The following is a 21,262-nucleotide window of genomic DNA, read 5'->3' as shown; positions in this document are numbered from 1 at the left end:
CACCTGACGACAACTCTAAGTTGTCCCCGGTGCTCACCACCAAAACCCCATCCTCCTCCAAGTCGTCGCCTCCAGCTTCCAACCCCTCCCCCATATTGAGTATGGGGGCTGGTTCGGAGCTGCCAGTCGGCTCCACCTCCACCTCGATCCCACCCCCAGGATCAAGGGCAGACGGGTCCTCTCTGGTCTCCTCTTGGGGGTATGGGCCAAAGGGCAGTGGCAGCTCAGAGTCCTACCCTGCCCCAGGCTGGCAACTCTGGAAAAATATCCTGACCTCGCACAGAGGCGCCCGGCACTGAAGATTGGGAGGGAGTCCTCCCGGCTCCTCGCCACCACCGCCCAATGACCCAGTGGCTGGAGCCATGAAGGGACTGCTGCAGTCCCCTGGCGAGCCAGATGGCACTTCAGGAGTACAAGGTGGGTCGGGGCGGGGCACCACTGCAAGGGCAAGGGGCCCTGCACTGGGGACTGCAGCAAGGGGTCGGGGGTTCAGGCTCCCCCCAGAGGGCAGAGTGAGGACTTACAGAGCGGAGATGCCACCACCACTCCACTGGGGGAGGGGACACATCTGACCTCGCGAGTTGCGAGGTGCTCCCACTCCGAGGGGTGGCGTCTCTTCCAGGTAGGCTGGGGGCTGGGGAAACCTCCATCTGCGAGGTTCACCGCCTCGTCCAGCCCCTCCGGACGCTCTGCCCTCAGAGGTTTGGGCAGGTCCCCCCTTTTTAATAGGACCACCAGCTCGGGCTCGCGTGCCCCACCGCCGCCGGACCCGGGAACCTGCGCGGGGACAACGCCGGGCCCAGTACATGGCGCTGAGGTGCACACAGGCCCAGGAGCCCACACGTTCATGACGCCAGGGCCAGATGATTATTGTCCCTGTGAGTTGGTGTCTTCAGGGGTCTGGAGATCAGAGTGGGTTTGGGGGGCCACCTCCAGATGGTGGGTCTTCCTCCGCAACTTCTTATGGTGCGGGGGTCTCTCCCCATGTCTCGCTGGCAGCTGAGATGGCGGCGGCTGCCAGCGGCATCTCCCCTTGCGGGGAGGGAGATGGAGTGGCGGTGCCAGTCGCGGCAGCCTGGATGGTATTGGCGGCCTTGGAGGTGGGGCAGTCCTTCCTCACATGCCCCACCCCCTTGCAGGCACGGCACCGCACCGCATGCCATCTGCTGACCAAAAACTGCAGTAGGCAGCCCGCTCAAAGACGACATCACAACCCCCTTGGTGCACTCCTCCCGGGCCAGGCACACAAAAACCTGATGCTGGAAGGAGTACACGTGACAGAGGCTGCATCCTTCAGGCCGAGCGGGATCGGTGCCACCCCCTACCTCACCTCCCCCAGATCACAGAGGCGGGGGAGGACGAGCTCTTCGGGGATGAAGGGCGGGATGTTTGATAATACTAGCTTCTGGGCATTGGCCTCCAGAGGGTACACCGCCAGGAATGCCCTGCCCACCGTGAGCCCTTTTTCAAAGGCGAGGTGCACCGCCCGCTCTCCCTTGAGAAAGAACACGGCCTTCCCATACATTTTTGAGGCTGGGACTATGGCCAAGGGGATGACAACCCTGGCCAGAGGCTTTACGCAGGCCTTGATGGTCATCGTGGGTTCGGTGTGGCACTTTAAATGGTGACGGGGCCACAGGTGATGCAGGGGCCCAAGAGGCCACCGGCCCCATATAGGTGGCCCGAGCAAGCCCGCCACTGGTGAACATGTTGTTGCCACCATCGGGGATTGCTACACCCACCGAGATACAAGTAAAACATACACAACAAACAGAGCAAAGGGAAGTGCGAATAGAGGAGAGCGAGGGGGCAGGGGGAGACAGAAAGGACAAAAGTGGGGGTGTTTCTTGAGGTTGGGGGTGGGGTTCCATTGTTCTGCTGCAGGGGGAGGAGGTGTCTTCACCTGAACAGCTAGAACCACCCGGGCACAACGATGGTAAATATTTGTAGATGCCGCTGGCTCTGGGCAGTGCTAGCTAACCCAGGCGAGGCAAGAGGGTGCAGAGTAGGGTACAGGTCTTCTTCCCCTCAAATTTCAGTCTCTCACAGCCTTCCCAGCTTGGATGTTCTATTCCTCCCCATGCAGACAACCAGATGGACAAAATGCAGTTCTTTTCTCCCCAGTGCACCCACCTCTTGCAGCAAAAGTCCTCCCTCTCCGGCTGGAGTCGGGTCTTCTCCCCTCCAGCTCTCCCAAAACTCCCAGTCCCATTAATATTAGATGCAAGGAAGAACCATACAAATTGGCCAGAAAAAAACAACAGACCTGAGGATTGGGAGCAGTTTAGAATTCAGCAAAGGAGGACCAAGGGATTGTTTAAGAAGGGGAAAATAGAGTACAAGAGTAAGCTTGCAGGGAACATAAAAACTGACAGTAAAAGTTTCTATAGGTATGTGAAGAGAAAAAGATTGGTGAAGACAAATATAGGTCCCTTACAGTCAGAAACAGGGGAATTTATAATGGGGAACAAAGAAATGGCTGACCAACTAAATACTTACTTTGGTTCTGTCTTCACAAAGGAGGACACTAATAACATACCAGAAATGTTGGAGAACACAGGGTTCAGTGAGAGGGAGGAACTGAAAGAAATCAGTACTAGTAGGGAAATGGTGTTGGGGAAATTGATGGGATAGAAGGCCGATAAATCCCCGGGGCCTGATAATCTACATCCCAGAGTACTTAAGGAAGTGGCCCTAGAAATAGTGGATGCATTGGTGGTCATCTTCCGAGATTCTATAGACTCTGGAACAGTTCCTACAGGTTGGAGGGTAGCTAATGTAACCCCACTATTTAAAAAGGGAGGCAGAGAGAAAACAGGGAATTATAGACCAGTCAGCCTGACATCGGTAGTGGGGAAAATTCTAGAGTCCATTATAAAAGATTTAATAGCTGAGCATGTGGAAAACAGTGGCAGAGTCGGACAGAGTCAGCATGGATTTATGAAAGGGAAATCATGCTTGACAAATCTACTGGAATTTTTCGGGGATGTAACTAGTAGAGTTGATGAGGGGGAGCCAGGGGATGTGGTTTATTTGGACTATTAGAAGGCTTTCGGCAAAGTCTCACACAAGAGATTGGCGTGTAAAATTAAAGCACATGGGATTGGGGGTAGTGTATTGAGATGGATAGAAAACTGGTTGGCATACTGGAAACAAAGGGCTGAATTTTGTGTTTGTCAGGTGGGTGGGCCTGACTGAATCAGCAGCGGGCAGGGAGCTGATCCCCGCCGGCGAAACAGGCCACGCGGCCATTTTGCGTGGGCGGGCCAATTAAGGCCCACCCAGTGCATTTCAGACTCCTGTGTTCAGTGGGAAATTCAAATCGGCGGCGGGCGTGTTCAGACTGCTGGTTCCAATGGGGAACCGGCAGTCTGTATAAAGAGCAGCCAGGCAACCTCCTTTAGTCTGATCACCATGGCCAGCGACTGGGCACTAGAAGATGTGAGGGCAGAGAAGGAGGAGGGGGGGCAGACTGCAGGGTAGGCCAGCGGGGGGCCACTGTGCCCCTCGGTTCTCCGATGCCTGCCTTGCTGCCCTCTTGGAAGAGGTGTCAAACCATCGGGATGTCTTGTTTCCAGAGGAGGAGGGCCCCCCACGTGACCAGGCAGGCGTGGCAGGAGGTGGCGAAGGCTGTTAGCTCTCATGATGCTGTGCGGCACACAGGAACCCAGTGCCGCAAATGCTTCAATGAATTGTTGCGCTCTGGAAGGGTGAGTACCATGTCGGCCTTGGCCATTTTAGCCTTTGAAGCCCCCCGCACCCCCCCATGTCTTAGTGTCGTTACTGCATTGGGCATTTTGTACACGCTGGGTGGGCAAACAGATAGTGACCATGCTTACATCAGCCTTAGTGGTTGGGGAGAAGATGGGTTCTCCCCGCAGCATATGTTGGTGTTTGTCGCATTTGAGTGGTCTGGGGGCAACCTGCAGGGGAGGCAGCTGGACACATACTCAGAACTCCAACACATGTCTTATTGATGGTGATGAGATGGTGGAAGGGGAGCCTCAAGGTGTCGCGGCCAAGAGCCATCTGCTGCCCTCGATGCTGCACCTAGTTGCGCCTCCTTGCCATGGGCGCTAAGACCCTAAGACTTATTCAAAGTGATGGACGCCGAATGTGCCCAAGGTGGCCATTGGGGGAGTGGGTTGGGACCAGCCGTACTATCTTCTGGTGACTGATCACCAGTAGTGTGGACAGGAGCCGCTGGAGGCCTCAGATGGGCCACTGTGGTTGGGGTGCGGTGTGCGCGTGCAGAGTACATGAGTGATCAGCCCTAATATCTGCTCTTCTCTGTTCTGCAGGCAAAAACTGAGAACAATAGCCGGAAACGTCAGCACCTCACCACTTATGAGGAGCAGGCCATGGAGCTGGGGAGGAGGCAGGCGGCCAGGTCGGCAGGTGTCGGTGAGTCTCGGGTGCAGCGGCCAGGTATTTGAGGGCCACAGTCCCATCCACTCTGTCTCCCCACCATCCAAAGCGCTGATGGCTGCTGCAATCGTTAATGCAGCAACACTGCTCATTCACAGGCTGATACAGTCAGACGTGTGGGTCAAACACAAAGGTCCCTTGGCCCCTTAAGGATGCGCATCTCTAGCACCTTCCAAAGTCACCTTATCCCATTTGTGACCACTATCCCCATGGCCTAACATGCCATGGCATCGCTGCTGCACATCCAAAGACTGATTGCATCTTAGGAGGGTTTGTACCTCCACCACCCTTTCAGCCAGTGCGTCCCACATTACTCTGTCCAAAAGGTCCTCAGCACCTCACCTGTCAACCTCATGGCACTCAACTTAAATAAATGCCACCACGTTACTCATCCCTGCGCCAAGGGGAAATGTTGCCTTCTGTCCACCCGTTCTATGCCCCTCCTAACGGTATGAAAGTCAATAATGTGACCTGTCAATCTCCTGTGCTCCACGGCAAATGTCGCAAGTGTTTGCAATATTTCCTCATAACTCCAACTCTTCAGGCCAGCATGCATCCAGGTCAGGAACCTCTGCACTCTCCCCACGCCAATGCCATCCCTCCCATGAAGCACAGGTCACAACTGAACCCAGAAGTGTAGATGTGGACTCGACAGCGTTTTCTGCACTTGCAACATGACCTCCCTTTTCCTACATTCTATTCCTCGGCTAATAAAGGCAAGTCTGGCTTCGACCTTGTTAAATGCCTTATGTTCCTGTTCTGCCACCTTAGCGGGTCTGCCCAGCAAGGTCCCTGTAATCATCGTGACTTCCCACGGTCCTACCATTTTTCATGTATTCCCGTACCTTGCTTGTCTTGCCCAAGCGCTTAACCAAACACTTATCCACACAACATTCCATGTGGCATTCCTTAGGCCATCTGACCAGCCTGTCTATATGCACGTGTAATGTTTGGGCCCCCTCTTGACTATTTACCACTCCACCAATGTTCATCTCCTTAGGTTCTTGAAGGTTGAGCGACTTATGAGGCTGGGGGGGAAAGGGATGAAAGGCGTTACTGACTGAACGCTAACTGATGCACTGTCCTTATTGTTAATTTCTACATCACTACCGCATGGCCGCCACCAACAAGTCCAGAGCCCCCCTCCACACCTGAGGGCCAAGACGTGCAACTTGCGTCACATCCTTTCATAGGCACCAGCGCAGCGACAAACACATCGGTGGGGATCATGACGTCGGCTAGTGTCCCCGGGCACAGTGGAGAGGGCACTTCACAATCGCTGGAGGAGATGGCATGGACAGAGAGTGCCTATGGCACCAGCAGCCGAAGGACTGCAGGGGACCAGGCACATGCTGAGTCTGACAGTGATGGTGTGACTCTGGAGATGTCAGCCATGCAGCAGCTGCAGGACAAGTGGCAGGGTGCACGGAAGCATCTGGCAGGGTTGCATGAGGGTGTGCTTCACTTGGTCTCTGTGGTGGAGGAATACAGGCAGAGTGTCAGTGATGGCGTGAACCCCAGGACAGAGCTTCAGGCTTCCTCCATTGAAAAATTGGCGACTCTCATGGAGAGGAGCTTCAATCGGATTGAGACTCTTCTGATTGGGTTATGCTTTGACCTGCAAGCCCTCACAGCGCTAATGGCCACAGGTGGTCATTCGCAATGTGGGAGATGTTCTGGGCACCAAGTGTTGGCACTCGGTGCCCATCCATCTGCGGTGAGCAGGGAGGTCCAATGTGACCTCACATCGGCGCAAAAGTTGCCTGTCATTGCTGCGAACTCCTCTCAGGGCGCTCTGGATGAGGGCAGCAGCTCCTCCACCCCTCTGCCAGTGACCGTTGCATCCTTTGTGGCTGCGACAACTGGGGAGCTGCCAGTTCCGGAACTGGCCACTTCCTCCCAGGCGGGGCCAGCACAGGCTCCACGGGCCAGAGGACGGCCGCCAAGGTCATCGAGGCCAACAGGACAGCAGAGTCAGCAGCCTGTCTCACAAGCCACTCTGAGCGATGGGGCGGTACCTAGACGTAGCACCCACAAACGTAAGCATAAGGCACTCCACGGGTTTGTCACTGATGATTTTGTGTTGGCCTTAGATTAGGGAATATATCACTATGTGCATTATTTTGGTGGCAATAAAGTCCACTTTTCTGGTGCATTTGTATGTTTCACAGACATACCATGAGTGTTTGAGTGGACATTGATGTTTCTGTACTAAGCCCTTAGTTGCAGCTGATGAAGTAGAAGGTGTTGCACCTAAGTGCCACGTGTGGAAGCCCCAGGCAATGCTGGTCCTGCAGATCCATGTGTGTGGAGCTAGCTGAAGGTTCGCTGGATTAAAGTGTCCCGGATGTCCCTGCCTTTTTGGTATACTAGTGACCCGCGTGCTGCCCGTCATCATTGCCCTGTGCTTCCTCATCCTCTGAGGCACTGTTGGATTCATCATGTGAAGCCTCATCCAGGGCGTCAAGATCTTCATCATCAACTGCATTCCCCCCTTTCCAGCGCAAGATTGTGCAGAGCGCAGCATGCAACCACTATCAGAGAGACGCGATCTGGGGGGTACTGGAGTGCGCCCCCTGAGCGGTCCAGGCAACGGAAGTACATCTTGAGAAGACCGATGGCTCTCTCCACCACAGCCCTTGTGGTGCCGTGGCTCCTATTGTAGCACTCCTCAGCTTCTGTTCTTGGATGGCAGAGAGGCATCACGAGCCACTTTCGCAGGGGATAGCCCTTGTCACCCACCAGCCAACCATCCAACTGAGCCGGAGCACTGAAGAGCCTCGGCACCTGGGAGTGTCTGAGGATGTAGGTGTCGTGGGAGTTGCCTGGGTACCTTGCACATACTTGCAGAATCTGCATCCTGTGATCTCACACTAGCTGCACGTTGATGCAGTGGAAGCCCTTCCTGTTGATGAAGGCACCGGGCTCACCTGCTGGCGCCTTGATGGCCACATGTGTGCAGTCTATTGCACCCTGGAGGCGGGAGAAGCCAGCAATGGCCGCGAAGCCTCTGGCTCGCTGTGTCTGACTTGCCTGGTCCCAGCGGAAGTGGATGAAGGTCAATGTCTGTCTGAACAGAGCGTCTGTAACCTGCTTGACACAAGTGTGGACAGCTGATTGGGAGACACCGCAAAGATCACCCACCGAGCCCTAGAAGGAGCCAGATGCATAGAAGTGGAGGGCAACTGTGAGCTTCAGAGCCGCTGGCATGGGGTGTCCGCCCACACAGTTAGGGGGGATCTCAGGGCCAATCATCTGACAGATATAGTTCACTGTCCCCTTTGACAGTCGGAGCCTCCTTCGGCACTGCACCTCAGTCATATTGAGGTAGTTGCTTCGCCGCCTGTATACCCTGGCAGCAGGATAGTGGAGTCTTCTGTGGCCCCTTCCACCTTGGACAACCTCTTCGCCCTGCGCCCCTTGTGCCTGTGCCTGGCCTCCCAAAGGTGGCTCCCCTGGAGGCTGATTGTCCATTCCTGGCCTCCTCCTTATTCTAGCCCTCCCTTCCTCCTCAGAGGAGCTGCCTCCAGTGGAGATATCAGAACCCATACCCAGGCTAAATGGAGGCCTCCGGAAAGTTGCAGGCCCGATAAAGATTACTGTCTGCAGACTGCTGAGCTGATGCTTCAAAGTACAGAGAAAGCTATTGGAAATCGATCTGAACTGCTAACAATCACACAGGCAAGTTTAAAACACTTTCTGCATTAAATACTTCAGATAAAACATTAACAACCCCTCTGAGTCCACATATCCCGCCCGTGGATGAGGTTTGTTAAAAAACCAGTTACCCGCCTGCCCGTTGGGCCCGTGCGCTGAGGCAAAGATCGCACGGGCTCCTCAAAATCGGCATCGATTGCCGAGTTAAGGGTCTTAACATGGCCTTTAATTAATGGCGGGCGCGTGTCGTGCTTCATAGCGCGCCCGCCCATCTAAATATTGCGATGCCGCGCGCTGACGTTGGGATGCTCGCCCGACGTCAGAGCGTGACATTTTAAGTGCTGTCGTGCAGGCTCCGCCACCCATGCGTCAGCCATAAGATTCTGCCCAAAGAGTAGAAATGAACGGGTCTTTTTCCAAATGGCAGGCAGTGACTAGTGGGGTACCGCAGGGATTAATGATTTAGAAGAGGGAACTAAATGTAATATCTCCAAATTTTCAGATGACACAAAGCTGGTTGGGAGGCTGAGCTGTGAGGAGGATGCAGTGATACTTCAGTGTGATTTGGACAAGCTGAGTGAGTGGGCAAATTCATGGCAGATACAGTAAAATGTGGATAAATATGAAGTTATCCACCTCGGTAGCAAAAACAGGAAGGCAGATTATTATCTGAATGGCTATAAATTGAGAGAGGGGAATGTGCAATGAGACCTGGGTGTTCTTGTACAGCAGCCGCTGAAGGGAAGCATGCAGGTGCAGCAGGCGGTAAAGAAGGCAAATGGTATGCTGGCCTTCAGAGCCAGAGGATTCGAGTACAGGAGCAGGGATGTCTTGCTGCAATTGTACAGGGTCTTGGTGAGACCCCACCTGGAATACCGTTTGGTCTCCTTATCTGAGGAAGGATGTACTTGCTTGAGGGAGTGCAGTGAAGGTTTACCCGACTGATTCCTGGGATTGCGGGACTGACATATGAGGAGAGATTGAGTCGATTAGGATTATATTTGCTGGAGTTCAGAAGAATGGGGGGGGATCTCATAGAAACCTATAAAATTCTAACAGGACTAGACAGGGTAGATGCAGTAAGGATGGTGGGGGAGTCCAGAACCAGGGGTCACAGTCTGAGGATATGGGGTAGCCCTTTTAGGACTGAGATGAGGAGAAATTTCTTCACCCAGAGAGTGGTGAGCCTGTGGATTCGTTACCACAGAAAGTAGTTGAGACCAAAACATTGTATGTTTTCAAGAAGGAGTTAGATATGGCTCTTGGGGCAAAAGGGATCAAAGGATATGGGGAGAAAGCAGGAGCAGGCTATTGAGTTGGATGATCAGCCATGATCATAATGAATGGCGGAGCAGGCTCGAAGGTCTACTCCTGCTCCTAGTTTCTATGTTTCTATAAATCCCACAGGAGCAGGAACAGCCACAGGAAATCCCACAGCGGCAGGAACAGCCACAGGAAATCCCACAGCGGCAGGAACAGCCACAGGAAATCCCACAGCGGCAGGAACAGCCACAGGAAATCCCACAGCGGCAGGAACAGCCACAGGAAATCCCACAGCGGCAGGAACAGCCACAGGAAATCCCACAGCAGCAGGAACAGCCACTGGAAATCCCACAGCAGCAAGAACAGCCACAGGAAATCCCACAGCAACAGGAACAGCCACTGGAAATCCCACAGCAGCAGGAACAGCCACTGGAAATCCCACAGCAGCAAGAACAGCCACAGGAAATCCCACAACAGCAGGAACAGCCACTGGAAATCCCACAGCAGCAGGAACAGCCACAGGAAATCCCACAGCAGCAGGAACAGCCACTGGAAATCCCACAGCAGCAGGAACAGCCACAGGAAATCACACAGCGGCAGGAACAGCCACTGGAAATCCCACAGCGGCAGGAACAGCCACTGGAAATCCCACAGCAGCAGGAACAGCCACTGGAAATCCCACAGCAGCAGGAACAGCCACTGGAAATCCCACAGCAGCAGGAACAGCCACTGTAAACCCCACAGCAGCAGGAACAGCCACTGGAAATCCCACAGCAGCAGCAACAGCCACAACCAGCACCAAGCACAACCACAGCATCAGCCACACAGCTCAGCAGTAACGAGCTGCAGCTGGGACTATTCAGACTTTTAATTCCAGATTTTTATTGAACTCAAATTCTACCATCTGCTGTGGTGGGATTTGAACCCAAGTCCCCAAAGCATTACCCTGACTCTCTGGATTATTAGTCCAGTGACAATACCACTACGCCATTGCCTTCCCCTTAAAGGGGAAGTTTCATCCCTGGGTGGTCTTGAACCACCAACCATTCGGTTAACAGCCCAACGCGCTAACCAATTGCGCCACAGAGACCTGGGACCATTCAGGAAGCACGGCCTGGGCACAGGTGTTAATCACTTGTACAGACTGTTCACTATTGTCAATAAACTCTCAAGAATGTCTCCCTGCCTGTGGTGCCTTGTTCTGATGAGCAGTCTTCTTGTCACTCAGATGTGAAACCTTTCTGCACAAGATAAAGGCAGGTGTCTCAGTCCAGGGCCTCTTCCCTGTGCAGCCTTCAGACCAAAGTGATGGTCCAGTCTCTCATCTCCTGGAAACATTACTGATACCTGCACCTCAGCCGTGCTGGTCATTGCTGCAGAATGTAGTGGGCATGCGCCACAGAGTTCTCTCATACTCTCTGTGTGCTCTCAGTACCTTTCACACCAGCATCTGTGACCAGTGATACTGTGCACCAGCTCCTGAAGGGCTGAGGTGCTGAAGGCGGACACAGCATCAGATGCGTCTAAAGTTTCATAGCTGCGTCTCTGAGATGGCCCTGATCATGGAGCGCAAGCGAGCTGCCCTCAGCCAGACAGGAGTCAGACATTCTCAGAGGCTATGTGAAGATCTATGGAGTGTCCTCACTGCATGTTGTCATCATCCTCCTGTGATTGAGCGACTATTAGGGCCTCCATTGCATCTCCATGACAAGAGCATTCTCACATAAGCCAGACTAGTGTCAAACGTTCACAACTGCTATGTGAGGATCTACGGGGACACCTCACTGCTTGTCGTCATCATCCTCCACAAATCTCAGATGAAGTCCACTGAGTGTAGTGATAGAGACCTGTGCAACATGAGTGCAGTCAATCGCATCCTGCACCTGTGGGAAATCTGAGAACAGGGCGAATCCGATGGTCCTTGCATCCTGGCTGTCCTGGTCCTGGGCGAAATGCACAAAGTTGTGTGCCATGAAGAAGATGGCATCCGTGACCTCATGGATGCATTTGTGGGTGGAGGATTGTGAACTCCCACAGAGTCACCTGTGGATCCCTGAAAGGAGCCACTGGCATAGAAATTGAGCACCGCAGTCACTTTCACAGCCACTAGCAGTGGATGCCCTCCATGTCCCCTTGGCGCCAAGTCCTGCAGTAAGTGGCAAATGTGAGCCACCAGGCCCCTAGGCATGCACAGTCATCGATGACACTCAGTCATCTGCAGAAATGGCAGGCGGCGTCTACATACCCTGGGTGTCACTAGGCGCTGACCAGCTACGGCTCGCTGTCGCTCCTGGGCAGTGTGTGCGAGAGCCCCTGCTGTCCCTTCTTCATGAGGTTACTGCTCCTGCCTTTGCACGGCCAGGTGCCTCAGTCACTCTCTCCTCTGTCTTCTATGGACTCTGTAGGCCATCAGGCATACAGCTAGGTCACCAACGAGCTGTGAAAGCTTCAAGCAGTGACTGCTACATGGCCAGCATTGACGAGGAGATTGTACAACGTGTGCAGTCCAACTGCTCCACGGTCCAATAAAAGTGGTGGTAGAATCGAAGTCTGTGCCAGTGGGGGTGGGGAGGGGGATGTAAGGTATGAAGCGCTTGGTGGCCCTTTGGTGCCTCCGCATTACTTACATGTGCGGGCAGGCTAGGAGCCTGACCCCAGTCATATCACTGTGGCTGTGCCTGATTTGTCTTAGTTCCATGGACATGGTCAGTTTATACAGGTGTCCCTAATGCATGGCCACTCCCCTCGCTTACCTTGCCCCCACCTCAATTGCCTGTGCGCGGGATACAGCACCAGGGCAGCACTTGACCCGCCGCCCCTCAGCAGTCACCTCCGAGGCTGGCCAGCACTTGCCCCCAGACATCCCCCCCACCCCGCCACCCCTCTCCTCCCCCAGCAGTCGCCTCCGAGGCTGGCCAGCACTTGCCCTTGGACCCCATCCCCAGCACCCTCACCACCCCTCAGCAGTCGTCTCTGGGGCCAGGCTCCAGTTGCCCCCACCCCCCGGCCCCCCTGAGGCCTGTAAACAATGGATGAGCTGTGGAGAACGTTGCTGCTCATTCACCTCAGTTCCCCCAAAGTGAAGGCCGCCAAGTGCACGTCGCCTGTGAGCTGTTGTGAAACATGTCGGCGTGCTTTCCTGCTGACGTGGACGGACGATATGGTGGGATTCCAAGAACCTGGCGGGTTGGCCTTTTAATTATATGCTAAAGTATTACAATTAGCTCCCCGCTGACTGACGGCAGGAAATGTCACGCCGTCATGAAGCAGATCGCGCCATACTTTTCGCGCATGCCACCTATCATGCCTGCTACCAGTGGGCTCGGAAAATTCCACCCAATGTGATTGCAGATACATTGTCCTGGGTGTAAATTACTGAAATAAGTATAAGGGAGAGGGATGGGCAAATGAATGTAAGTCTTGTGTTTTGTTGTCCATGTGTCACATACCTTGTGACAAAACACATTTTTAAAATAATGTTTCATCCTTTTTAAGGGTGGAGGCATGTCAAGAACCTATTTTAAAATTTGTTTTGGACTATGGCTTTCAAATTGAACTGTGCCTTTAAAAACTACCATGGCTGCAGTTGAAAGACATGTTCGCTGGAAACAGATGAGGAATATCTACAATGCTGCTATCCTGGGACATAGGGTGCCAAAAGAGAACAGGATGGTGCCGGAAAGAGGTCCTGAACTGAGGGGAACTGCCTAGCAACAACATTTTAATTGGCTTCTGATCAAGTGACCAAGGTTTTGCGTGATAGCAGTGAGCAGAGAGATCCTAGCCTGTAAAGAGAAAACACCTAAAACCTTGCTCTCCTGTGTGTGTAAGATTCTAGTAAATGTACAAGGCTAGCTAGCTGGTTTTTTCTTCATATCTCTGTAACCTGCTCTCTCTGAAAAAACACCTGTCAAGAGGAAAATGAGAAAATCACCAGTAGAGACATTGAAAAGTAAGTTTTCAACCAGTGAACTACAGACTGAAAGTGCTGGAAGGCCATCTCATGTCATTAACCAAGAACTGCCGGGAATTTGGGAAGACATCAATCAAAATCAACCCATCTAATCCCACACTCCGGATTGGTGCTATTCAACTGTTTTATCTCACCCTTAAAATCTATGTTTTGCATGTCTTATATGTGTGTGCGTTTGTGTATAGGGGTTATGAGTTTAAGTTATAGAGTTAAAAGTTAGCAATTCATATTTCTTTCTTTTGCCACTGGTTCAGGACAATTTGTTCAATAAACAGTTATTTACTTGTTAAGCTTACAAATCTGGTGCTCGTATTCTGTTAACCTAAATTAAACAGTTAGGTAGAATTGGGCAATTTAGTGGTCTAATCAAACTTTTCACATTTGTCACGGCTTGGGGAGCAGTGGGGTTTGATATTACAGTGCACTATCCCCAGTGAGTCATGACATTACAGACTCGTGCACCCAGGTGCCAGCAAGAAGTTTGTGCTGGAGAAAGGCAGATAGCTTTTTGTGCAAAGGAATATAGAAGATGGAACTCCCGCACATAGTGGCCATAGAAGCTAGTCACCGTGAGCAGCTGGAGGCCTGAGGGAGGGCAGAAGGTCAGGAGGGAGAGGCTGCTGCCTGCACACGAGGAAGGAGGAGAGGCAGGACAAAAATGATGCATTTAGGCAGAAGGGTTGAGGAGAGGTAATATGGACTTAATGGCACAATTCTAAAACACGTGCAAGAACAGAGGAACTTGGGGATGCATGTGCATTGATCTATGAAGGTGCCAGGATGTATTGAGAGCATGGTTAGAAAAGTATAAGGTGTCTTGACTTCATAAGTAAAGGCATTGAATACAAAAGCAGGGAAGTTATGCTGAACTTTTATAAAACTCTAAGTAGGCCCCCAACTTGAGTATTGCATCCAATTCTGATCACCACTCAGGACAGATGTGCAGGTCTTTGAGAGGATGCAGAGGAGATTTACCAGAATTGTTCCAGGGATGAGGGGCTTTAGTTATAAGGTTAGGTTAGAAGGGCTGCGGTTGTTCTCCTTAAGGAGATTGGTGGGGGGGTGGCGGCAGGAGGAGACTTGATGGAGACGTACAGATTATGACAGGTTTAGATAATCTAACAAAGAAAATCTCTTCCCATTAGCTGTTCAACAAGGATTAAGATTTTGGGCAAGAGATGCAGGGGGAATGTGAGGAAGAACATTTTTATGCAGTGTGTGATAATGTCTGGAACATGGATGCAAAAATAACCATGATTTCAAAAGAAAATTCAATTGGCACTTGAAGGAAATAAATTTGCAGGACTCTGCAGACCGAAACTGACTGGATTTCTCTATGGGGAGATGGCATGGACTGAATGGGCCAAATGGCCTCCTCCTGTTCCATAAATGATTTTATAACTCTATGTACTACCCTGTGGGAAGAGTGTTCAGACCTAGGACATCTTCCCTCAACATGACAGAAAACCAATATCGAAGGCTATGCCATGAGATGGTGACAGACATATGTCACATGGTCCAACAGCAACTCAAGCCACAATTTATCGACTCCCATGCCCTACCAGTGGCTGTGAAGGTAACCGTCGCTCTCAACTTCTATGCCTCAGGATCTTTCTAGGATTGTTATGAAATCCGACTTATCTTATTGTTGGGCGGCGGCTAGGAATTGGAAATCTCAGCATGCTGTGGGAGTTTCCACACATGTGCAGACCCGAAGTGGGCTGTGCATGTCGAGTTTGGCATTTGGAATTCTTTGGGCCTTAGAAGGGCCCAATGCATCTGCACAAAAAGAAAATGGTGTGAAAACCCCGATCTTGTGACCAAGGAGCTTATAATATATCTAAGAGCCATAATAGGAGGAGAGTCCCAGATAGGGAGGGGGACAAGGAGAGGTCCCAGTTAAACAGAAAGAACCAGGGAAGGAGCTAACAGGAGGAGGAGACTACCAGTCGGAACTGCTGAGAGGGGCAGAGAAAGACGCTCCATGCAGGAAAAGGACTGCGGTTGGCAGACTTTAAGTTGTGAGGGCTCGGGAGAAATCCTGGAGATTGAAGAAGGCAGCAGAATGTTGGTTGATTCCATGCTGTTGGCTGCTGGGACAAAAGTACCCCTTTGAAGCAGTAGTGATCTGCTCTGCATCGTCGAACAGCTGAAGTTGTGCTTGTGAGTTGGTGCTGGAGTGCAGACGCATGAATCCAGGGAAATGGAGCCTTGGAAGACAAGATTGAAACTCTTTTGAGATGAGCCTTCATTGAGGCAGTCCAAGCCCACAGAACCATGGATGACCAGAGATATTCAGGATACAATGAGAAGGAAAAGAGAGGCTTTTAGCAGGTACAAGGGAAGCAAATCAGCGGAGGCATTAGTGGAGTACAGAAAGTGCAGGGTGGAGCTTAAAAAAGCAATTAGGGAGCAAAGAGGGGATATGAGAAAGCTCTGGCTGGTAAAAGTAGGGAAAATCCCAAGATATTCTATAAGTATATCAATGGGAAGAGGATAAGCAGGGAAAGAGTAGGGCCCATAAGGGACCAAGGGGGCAATCTATGGGTGGAGCCAGAGGACATCGGTAGAGTGTTGAACGAATACTTCACATCCGTCTTCACCCAAGAGAATGAGGATGAAGGTATGGAACTTGGGGAGAGAGACCGCGAGGTTCTTGAGCAAATTGATATAGGGAGTGGTAAGGTATTGGAGGTGTTGGCAGGCTTAAAGATGGACAAATCTCCAGGTCCAGATGATTTGTGTCCCAGACTGAGGGAGGCAAGGGAGGAGATAGCAGGGGCTCTGACTCAAATTTTTAATTCCTCTCTGGCCACAGGGGAAATGCCAGAGGACTGGAGAACAGCTAATGTGGGTTCCGCTATTTAAGAAGGGTTGTAGAGATAAGCCAGGGAACTACAGACCAGTGAGTCTCACGTCAGTGGTAGGGAAACTATTGGAGAAAATTCTTAAGGATAGAATCTATCTCCACTTGGAGAGGCAAGGTTTGATCAGGAACAGTCAGCATGACTTTGTCAGAGGGAGGTCATGCCTAATAAATCTGATTGAATTTTTTGAGGAGGTTACCGGGTGTGTAGATGAGGGTAGCATAGTTGATGTAGTTTATTTGGATTTCAGCAAAGCCTTTGACAAGGTCCCACATGGGAGACTTATAAAGAAAGCAAATGCACATGGGATACAGGGTAATTTGATAAGGTGGATTCAAAATTGGCTTAGTTGTAGGAGACAGAGGGTGATGGCAGAAGGATGCTTTAGTGACTGGAAGCCAGTGTCCAGTGGCGTACCACAGGGATCTGTGCTGGGTCCCCTATTATTCGTCATTTATATAAACAACATAGATGACTATGTAGGGTATAGGATTAGTAAGTTTGCGGATGACACAAAGATTGGCCGGGTGGTTAACAGTGAGGTTGAGTGTCTTGGGCTACAGGAAAATATAGACGGGATGGTCAAATGGGCAGATAAGTGGCAGATGGAATTTAACCCTGAAAAGTGTGAGGTGATACACTTTGGTAGGAGTAATTTGACAAGGAAGTATTCAATGAACGGCATGACACTAGGAAGTTCTGAGGAACAAAGGGACCTTGGCGTGTGTGTCCATAGATCTCTGAAGGCGGATGGGGATGTTAATGGGGTGGTGACAAACGCATATGGGACACTTGATAGATTACAAAAGTAGGGAGGTCATGTTGGAGTTGTATAGAACCTTGGCAAAGCCACAGCTGGAGTACTGTGTGCAGTTCTGGTCACCACATTATAGGAAGGATGTGATTGCACTGGAGGGGGTGCAGAGAAGATTCACCAGGATGTTGCCTGGGATGAAACATTTAAGTTATGAAGAGAGGTTGGATAGACTTGGGCTGTTTTCGTTGGAGCAGAGAAGACTGAGGGGCAACCTGATCAAGGTGTACAAGATTTTGAGGGGCATGGACAGGGTGGATAGGGAGCACTGTTCCCCTTAGTTGAAGGGTCAGTCACAAGGGGACATAAGTTCAAGGTGAGGGGCAGGAGGTTTAGAGGGAGATGTGAGGAAAAACTTTTTAACCCAGAGGGTGGTGACGGTCTGGAATGCACTGCCTGGGAGAGTGGTGGAGGCGGGTTGCCTCACATCCTTTAAAATCCTTTAATTCGTTGCTCCCAATGCGGTTTCCTCTACACTGGAGAGACCAAACGCAGACTGGGTGACCGCTTTGCAGAACACCTTCGGTCTGTCCGCAAGCATGACCCAGACCTCCCTGTCGCTTGCCATTTCAACACTACACCCTGCTCTCATGCCCACATGTCTGTCCTTGGCCTGCTGCATTGTTCCAGTGAAGCTCAACGCAAACTGGAGGAACAGCACCTCATCTTCCGACTAGGCACTTTACAGCCTTCCGGACTGACTATTGAGTTCAACAATTTTAGATCATGAACTCTCTCCTCCATCCCCACCCCCTTTCCAATCCCCGTCCCTTTTTTTCCAATAATTTATATAGATTTTTCTTTTCCCACCTATTTCCATTATTTTTAAATGTATTTCCATCCATTGTTTTATCTCTACCTTTCAGCCTGTTTCGATCCCTTCCCTTCACCCCACCCCACCCCCACTAGGGCTATCTGTACATTGCTTGTCCTACTTTCTACCCTTAAATAGCACATTTCTTAGATAATATCACCACCTTCAACACCTCTTTGTTCTTTTGTCTATGACATCTTTTGGCTATCGCCACCTATCACTGGCCCTCTATCCAGCTCTACCTGTCCCACCCCCCCTTAAACCAGCTTATATTTCACCTCTTTTCTATTTTTACTTTGTTCTATTGAAGAGTCGTACGGACTCGAAATGTTAACTGTGTTCCTCTCCGCAGATGCTGCCAGGCCTGCTGAGTTTTTCCAGGTATTTTTATTTTTGTTTTGGATTTCCAGCATCCGCAGTTTTTTGCTTTTATCCTTTAAAAAGTACCTGGATGAGCACTTGGCACATCATTCCATTCAAGGCTATGGGCCAAGTGCTGGTAAATGGGACGAGGTAGGTAGGTCAGATGTTTCTCACATGTAGGTGCAGACTCGATGAGCTGAAGGGCCTCTTCTGCACTGTGTGATTCTGTGAAGTTGGAGTGGCTTTTGGAGAGAATTCCAAGACTAAATCTTTGAAGATAAAGAATAGAATCCTTCATGAGAGACACAAGAGTTTCAGTGAGATTTTTGACTCACAATGTCTTATTGACATCTGGGTGGATTGCTGAGAATTCCATGGGATCTGTCTTGGTCACATTTGCCATTTATTGTGCAGTGTGGTGTGTTCAACCACAGTTAACCTGTTAATTCATATTAACCATGCATGTTGGATTACAAGATAGATATTGTAAATTGTTTTATCTTTCTGACCTTATACAGTAAAGTTTATTTTATTTGTTCAAAAATTGTGGAATCTTGTGGTTTATTCTTTCGGCAGGTATCTTGAATCTCAGACTTTGTCTACTTTAAACAAAATGTTACTGGTCCCTAACCAGATCCTACTTGTGGGCGGGGGGAGTGATGGGGGGTGTGGTGGGATCTGGTCCTGGACCATAACAGGATAATCAGGAGACCTGTATGGTATATCGCAGTTAGCAGCACAAAGCTACATTGAAGCACTAGCAAATGCCCCATTTGTTTGTGTGGGGGATCACATTAATTTCCCTATACATCTGGTGTATCTGATACAGAGAGCCACAGTCTTTGCCCAATGAGCAGGCTTCTCTCAGGTACAACCCATGATGCCATAAAGACCCCAACTCAACATATGAACACCTTTGATTGGAAGAATTTTCAGTTGACAATGTACAAGTCATTTGTGACGACTATAAGGTCTTCCTTCAGGTGTGTGCAAGGTTCCCTGGCAGCTGCCACGACTCCTTCATAGTAAGGAGTTCCCTTGGCTATTTCAGCCACCAACACAGATGATTGGTTGGCTTCTAGGGAGAGGGCTACCCCTTAAGGAGTTGGATGATGATTCCCCCTTTAAGAGCCCACAAACAGGCAGAAAGCAACTCCAACAATATTTATGTCATCACCAGGAGTACCATCAAGTGGGCAATTGGCATTTTAAAAGTGCGTTTCAGGTGCCTCAATTGGTGAGGTGGAGTTCTGCAATATGTCCAAGCAAGGGTATCAAAAATAGTATTGTTGCTGGTCTAGTAATCCAGAGACCCAGGGTAATGCTCTGGGGATCCGGGTTCGAATCCCACCACGGCAGTTGGTGGAATTTGAATTTAATAAAAATTTAAAATAAAAAGTCTGATGATCACCATGAAACCATTGTCAATTATTGTAAAAACCCATCTGCTTCACTAATGTTGTTTAGGGAAGGAAATCTGTCGTCCTTACCTTGTCTGGCCTACACATGACTCCAGACCCACAGCAATGTGGTTGACTCTTAAAATGCCCTTTGAAATGGCCTAGCAAACCACTCAATTGTAACAAACTGCTACAAAATCACAAAAAAGGAATGAATCCGGACGAACAACCTAGGCACCGGAAACGACAACTGCAATCTCAGCCCTGTTGACCCTGCAAAGTCCTCCTTATTAACATCTGGGGGCTAGTGCCAAAATTCGGAGAGCTGTCTTACAGACCAGTCAAGCAACAGCCTGACATAGTCATCCTCACGGAATCATACCTTACAGATAATGTCCCAGACACCACCATCACTATCCCTGGGTAAGTCCTGTCCCACTGGCAGAAGAGGTCCAGCAGAGAAGTCCTCAACATTGACTCTGTACCCCATGAAGTCTCATGGCATCAGGTCAAACATGGGCAAGGAAACCTGCTGATTACCACGAGCCGCCCTCCCTCAGCTGATGAATCAGTACTCCTCCAAGTTGAACAACACTTGGAGAAGCACTAAGGCTGGCAGGGGTGCAGAATGTACTCTGGGTGGGGGACTTCAATGTCCATCACCAAGAGTGGCTCAGAAGCACCACTACTGACCGAGCTGGCCGAGTCCTAAATGACATAGGTGCTAGATTGGGTCTGCGGCAGGTGGTGAGGGAACCAATGAAAGGGAAAAACATACTTGACCTCATCCTCATCAACCTCCCTGCCGTAGATGCATCTGTTCATGACAGTATCGGTAGGTGTGGCCGCCGCACAGTCACTGTGGAGACGAAGTCCTGCCTTCACATTGAGGATACCCTCCATCGTGTTGTGTGGCACTACCATTGTGCTAAATGGGATACATTTCGAACAGATCTAGCAACTCGAGACTAGGCATCCATGAGGTGCTGTGGGCCATCCACAGCAGCAGAATTGTACTTGAGCACAATCTGTAACCTCATGCCCCGGCATATCCCCCACTCTACCATTGCCATCAAGCCAGGGGATCAACCCTGGTTCAATGAAGAGTGCAGGAAGGCATGCCAGGAGCAGCACCAGGCATACCTAAAAATGAGGTGTCAAGCTGGTGAAGCTATAACACAGGACTACATGCATGCCAAACAGCATAAGCAGCAAGTGAAAGACAGAGCTAAGTGATCCCACAACCAATGGGTCAGACCTAAGTTCTGCAGTCCTACCACATCCAGCTGTGAATGGTGGTGGACAATTAAACAACTCACTGGAGGAGGAGGCTCCACAAATATCCCAATCCTCAATGATGGAGAAGCCCAGCACATCAGTGCAAAAGAAAAAGCTGAAGCATTTGCTACAATCTTGAGCCAGAAGCGTCAAGTGGATGATCCATCTCGGCCCCCTCCGGAGGTCCCCAGCATCACAGATGCTAGTCTTCAGTCAATTCGATTCACTCCATGTGATAACAAGAAACGGCTGAAGGCACAGAATCCTGCAAAGGCTATGGGGCCTGACAATATTCTGGCAATAGTACTGAAGATTTGTGCTCCAGAACTTGCCGCGCCCCTAGCCAAGCTGTTACAGTACAGCTACAACACTGGTATCCATCAAGCTATGTGAAAAATTGCCCAG

General features: G+C 50.6%; 1 non-coding gene across 1 annotated transcript; it reads right to left on the bottom strand.

The window, feature by feature from the left end:
- Nucleotides 1–10,364: 10,364 nt before the first annotated feature.
- On the bottom strand, nt 10,365–10,438 carry trnan-guu (transfer RNA asparagine (anticodon GUU)). The gene has a single exon. It is a non-coding gene; the product is annotated as a tRNA-Asn (tRNA).
- Between the last annotated feature and the right edge of the window lie 10,824 nt (nt 10,439–21,262).

This window comes from Cetorhinus maximus, chromosome 18 (assembly GCF_964194155.1).
Source record: "Cetorhinus maximus chromosome 18, sCetMax3.hap1.1, whole genome shotgun sequence".
NCBI classification, from domain to species: Eukaryota; Metazoa; Chordata; class Chondrichthyes; order Lamniformes; family Cetorhinidae; genus Cetorhinus; species Cetorhinus maximus.
Note: the sequence above shows the minus strand (reverse complement) of the source record. Positions and strands in the feature narration are given on the sequence as shown.